The sequence below is a fragment of the Miniopterus schreibersii genome, assembly GCF_964146895.1.
Source record: "Miniopterus schreibersii genome assembly, chromosome: 8".
Taxonomy (NCBI): Eukaryota; Metazoa; Chordata; class Mammalia; order Chiroptera; family Miniopteridae; genus Miniopterus; species Miniopterus schreibersii.
Window position 1 is genome coordinate 53661232 of NC_138109.1, and position 6000 is coordinate 53667231.

Sequence of the window (6000 nt, forward strand, 5' to 3'; positions counted from 1 at the left end):
GTATAAGCCAAGCACAGTGATATCTGGGAAGCAGAGATGCAGAAAGCCTACGGGGACACTGCGTAAGCTCTGGCTTTGGTTTAAGGATGAGTCTGCCTCTAGGTCTATCAGGGAGAAGGACATTCCAGTCAAAGGGAACCGCAAGTGTTAAACCATGTATACGGGGAACTAAAATTAATGTTCTGTAATAGTGGAATTCCGGATAGCAACAGGAAGGTGGGTAAGAAATGAGGCTGGAGAGGTAATGTAGGGTCACAGCATGAAAGGCATGGAATGCCATACTACGATCATTGAACTTCACCCTGCAGGTTACTGGAAGCCACTGAAGGATGTTAAGTAGAAGAGAAAGATAACGTGATCTTAGTTGTATCTGAGAGCTTAGTCTGGAATCAGGAAGAAGAATGGTCCTAAGAGATGAATAGAAAGTGTTATAATCCAGTAAAGAGGCAATCAAGGTCCCAAGTAAAGTGCAAAGGAGGGGACAAATTGCAGGACTTTGTGATCATCAGATTAGAAAGTAAGGAACTCCCAGGTTTTAGGCTTGAGAAGCAGATATATGCAGATATCATGAGTCAGTGTGGCTGCTGAGAATGTGGTCAGAGATGTTCTCATCAGAGAGGTCTGGATGGACATATAGTTTTGGGAGTCATGGTGCGTAGTACAGGTGGGAGTTGAATCCTTAGGGGGAACATACAGAGCAGCAGTCACAAATGGGCAGCTTAAGGCCAAATATAGTAGTAGATGTGCTTGGTTTGGTTTGTATAATGCTTTTAAATATTTACATGCATTGCCAACATTTAAAAGTTTGGAGATATAACAAAGAAAGAAAATGTAAAATTCTGGATTTTCTGAAAAAATCAGAATATCTGGCAATGCTGAGAGCATGTTGTCATAGTAACCACTGGCCAGGCCTGATCAATTGCTGCCCCTTTAAAAAGCACCCAAGCTTGCCTCTTTGTCTCCCTGTTCATTTTCACTCACACCGCCTATTTGGCCCCTGAAGTCCTGAGTTTGCAAAGAGAGGGCTAGAGAAGAGCCACAATAAGGGACCTTCAGCTGCAGACTCATGCCCCTCAAAGACATGCACATCCGCATAGACTTTGTGGAGGTTAGGATACATGGCAAAGGGTAAGCAAGGTTGCAGGTGGAATTAAGGTTGTTCTTCTGCTTACCTTAAAATAAGCAGGGGGTTGTGGGTTACCCAAATGGGTCCCATATAATCACAAAAGTCTTTAAAAGTGGAAGAGAGAGACAGAAGAGGAGAAAGCAGTGCGAGAAGGATGCAGCCCCATGTTGCTGACTTTGAAAACAGAGGAATGGAAGAGTCCTTAGAAGTAGAGAGAAAGGAAGCAGAGGAGAGCCTGAGAAAGAGATGTGACTATTAAAGCCTGATGAGAATAATGCGATGTGAGCAAGACTCAACCAGCCATTACTGGCTATGAAGATGAGTGAGGCCCATGAACCTCTAGAAACTGGAGAAATCAAGAAAACAGATTCACCCAGAGAGTCTCCAGAAAGAAACACAGCCCTGCTGACACCTCGATTTCAGCCCAGTGAGACTTCAACCTAGAGCGCTGTAAAATAATACATTTGTGTTATTTCAAGCCACTGAGTTTGAAGGTTATGACAGACATAGAAAACTCATGCATGGCTGGTAGGAAAGGAGCAGGCAGGAAAAGAGACGGAGAAAGCCTTAGAGGGAGGAGTAAACCAGAGGGAGTGCAGTTAGATCATTTTCAAGGTGATGCTACCAAATGACACTGAGGTGTGAAGTCCAGTTTTGAAGACAAAGGATGAAACTTATCAGTGATGTCCAAACCTAGGGGCAGTCAGAACTACTAAGGGACATTGTAAGAAATTCCAGTTCCCGGGGTCCACCCCAGGCTACTGTGTTAGGCTCTGATACAGAGACAAATTTAGCCATCCCTAAATGAGATGGCCTGATGTGTTACTAGATTAAATAAGTACTTCACATTTGTTGACTTGACTCTTACTTCTAAGGCTCCTTGCAGCCTTTTAACAGAAGAAAACCCATTTGAACTTTAACTGCACATTTTATTAAAACTATTTATCTGCATGATTTTTGTCCCCATGTGGATAATAAACTCCTTGCAGGAGGTAGTAGGTGCTTGCCAAATATTTGCTGAATGAATAAATAAAATGAATGTAGTCACTGGAGGACTCTGTTGTTTTCCAAAGCTTGGCAGGATGAACAGAAATCATTTATCTCTTAAGCCTCTATAAATTAAATAATTCATTCACTTGTTATGTGGGTGAGGTTGTAATTTCTTACTTAGATGCCTGGAATCTCCCACTACTTGTCAGGTCATCAGAACCAGGCAGGATTAATCTCCAGGGGGGCTCGCCGATCAGTGTGACAAAGTACCTCCTTTCATAGTCCATTCCTGAAATGCCTTTGGTACACTAGACTACATAAAATGAAACTTATCTCTAACCTGATCCTGGAGGTTGCAGAGAATACCCTCAGTTAATAGTTAAAGGGCTGAGCTAGGAGACTGGCCTCTGAAAATCACAAAGCTAAGAGTGCCACCTTGGGCACCCTTGAGCCAGCCACAGTGGCCTTCCTTCTCTTGCTATAACTCTGAAGTTCAAAATGTGACATCAGTGTGGGCCCTGGACACACTGGATGACAGTGTGACACAGACCTGATCTACTTTGCCATCTGGGACAAATTATTAAGGACAAGGAGAGACAGTGTTGTGCTGCTGCAGTTCCAAAGCAAGACAAGAATTCCAAATGCTCTGTATTTCAAGGAAGGCTGGAATTCAAGAACTTTCAGGTGGAAGGAAGAGCCATGAGCTGAGATCCAGATGGGTGGAGTCTGGAGATTCTGAGGGACATCCTGCCTCCTAGGAAGAAGGAAGGTCATTCGACTTTTTAAATCGTAACAAGTGGCTGACAGTGCTGACGATGTGTTTTCATTTCAGTGATGTCAGGAACAACTGTGACAATGTTGAACTAGTTGGGGCAGAAGCCAGGTTGCAATAAGTGAAGAAAATGCTTTTGAAAAGCTCAGCTGAGATGGGAAAGTAGGTCAGGATGTTAGAAAGAAATTTCATAATGAAGGAAAATTATTAATTTTGTTGTTATGTGCTTGGTTCTATTTTTAGAATTAAGGGGATTTGAACATACATATTATCTGTGGAAGAGAGAAAATGATGAAGGAACAAAGATGGAGGTGAGGTGAAGAGACGGGATCATCAACACTAGTCACAGGTAGGATTAGTCAATAAATATTTATTGAGTCTTACTATGTCCTAAATACTGAGAATGAACAACACAGACACAGTTATGATCCTTTCCTAGTGATATTTACAATCTAGAAGAGAGTGTGTTTTCCTTCAGTCTTCTTTAGTTGCAAGTGAGAGAAACCCACCAGCTTAAAAGAAAAAGAGTAGCTTATGTAGCAGAAAAAACACACAAACAGGCATGGCTACCTCCAAAGACTTAACAAAATGTTGTCAGGATATTCTCTCCCTCTCTCTCTCTCTCTCTCTCTCTCTCTCTCTCTCTCTCTCTCTCTCTCTCTCAGCCTGCACTCATGTGGTAGCAAATATGATGCCCACTAACTTCATCATTATGTGGTCCATAATGCTCACAGCCCCAGTAAAATAAATAGACTGCATCTCAATCAATGGCTCTGCCAAGATTCTCTGGATTGACTTTGATTGGTGCAGGTTTCAGTTATGTGTCCTTCCTTACCCATTAACTGTGATCAGGGAGGTGAGGTGTTTTGAATGGCCCCAAACTGGTCACATGGCCACCTCTGGAGCCGGAGTTGGAGTTTGATCAATATTAACTCACCACATGGACCAAGAAAGGAAGACAATGGTTCCAAAACAGCAATTTTGGTTTCTTGGCCAGAAAAAGGGAAGCAGGGAGTCCACTACAGAGGGAATGCCCATAAAAAGAAGGCAGTGCCTCTGTCCTTCTCAGACTGGGTCAGAGGAGGGAAGGATTGGTGCCAAAGTGGACAACTCTGAAGATGCAGGGTGAGAATGGGAAAGTCAATACCTAGCACACTGGCTTTCCTGGAAGAGCGGAGGCCAGTGCACATGCAGAGAGGATGGGGTAGAGGGAAGGTAGGAGACTTGTGGAAAGGGTTAAGGTTTGAAAGCACAGCTGGGGAAAATAGGAAAAGGAGCTGATCCATGGCAAAAGGATCATGAAGGGTTAACTGGTGTTGAAAACCATGAATTTGTCTTGGGCTTAATTTGCACAGTTATACAATTTTCTCCACAGGTTCAGCCCTGAATAATGATAGCTATGGCCATTTGCATAGAAAGGCACAGCGAGGAGCCCAATCTTCCTCCCCATTCTGGGACAATTTGACTATCAGGCATTTGTACCAGGGCTTCTAAGCCTTTTGGGAGAAGTGGTGCAGGAGAGAGAGTGGGCCTGTATGACACTGACTTTAGGTGACACAACCCTCCCACCTCTCAAGAAACCACCCAACTAAGGACAGGACACTCACTGGACAGCATGAGGATGTCCGGAGCTTGGATCCCTCCCAGTCCCTGGCTCCTTGGAGGTGAAGAATGTGCAGGTGGCACCTCTGGCTGGTACCTGGCAAATGCTTCATTGCCTTGTCCCTGGTACTTTTCTCCACCTCGAAGCTACTGAAGAACAAACTTTGGTTAAGCTTCTCCTGAACACCAGGCACTTTAAGTTTGATATTTCATTTAGCCCTCTCATCATATTGATAAGATGGATATTATTACCCCAATTTTATAGAAACGGATATAGAAGCTAAAGATGCTGACAAACTTGCCCAAGGTGACACAACTGAGAGGGTTTGGGTGGGTAAAGGCCTTAGTCTGTCACATGCCCTCCTGTTTTCTGTTATTGGGTTTCCTAGGATACTGCTCCCTAACTGGGATCCAAAGATTCCTGGAGGCCCTCAAATGTACTGTCAGGGCCTGTGAGATTGCTTCCTCCTTTAAAAGACCTGTAATTTGCTTGAGTTTCAGACTTTGGCCTGGAGAAGTGCACTCGCTGGTGGGGAGATACCTCTCAGCCGTGAGCGGGTGTGGACAGGAGCTTCAGGAGCAAGTAGTGAGCTTGTTGTGGTGGAGGTTGCAAAGGACAGGGGCCACCCTGGCTAACCACAGCAGTGCCTTTGCCAGGGATGTGTCAGAGAGGGGTGGCTGCGGCTTTCAAGAAAGCCAGGAGGAGGCATGCAAGCTGCCAAGTGGAAAATGTCAAGGATAATAGTGATCACAGCCTTAAAAAACTTCATTGGCCTTCGAAGGGCAAGGTCCAGGGAGATGGGCACTCAGTTACAACACTCAAATGGGCCCACCCAAACACCACCGCACGTGTCAGCCACCCCCATGCTTGTCCCCGAACCAGGAGGACACAGAAAAATGAGAGTTTAAAAGTAAGTACTGCATAGAACATTATATTTTTAAAAAACACTTCCACTTTCAAAAACAGAGCTTTTAATCCTTCCAAACCCCCTCCTTGGAGGTATAACTAAGCCCATCTTACAGGGAAAGAAAACAGAGCTCAGAGTGGAAGCTCACCCAGCAAAATAGCAGCAGGGGCAGAAATCAATCCTAGAACCTTCTAGTCCAGGATGTTTTCACAGAGCCCACCCGAAGCACCTTTGCCATCAGTACTGGAAGAGGTCAGCACAGAGGTGGTGGCCGTCTCCTTGAATTATCTACTTAATATACTTTCATATCAATGTGCTATTTTCTCCTCCTGTAAACAGTGAATGAGTCAACAGATATTTTATCAAGGAATATTCGTCAGTGAAAAGTTGTGCAGTGGGACAAAAGTCTTTAATGCTTCACATTTGGTTAATAGGAAGTTTTCTCTGACTCCTCACCAGGTGAGGCCCTCCTTTAAACAAAGTCAGTATGTCATTTGCTTTCATTGTTGTAAAGCACAGGTAAGGAATATGGATTCTGGCTTTGTTACTGAAAGGAAGAAAAGGGGACTCTGGAAAGAACTGCATGTTAAATAGTGAATGTT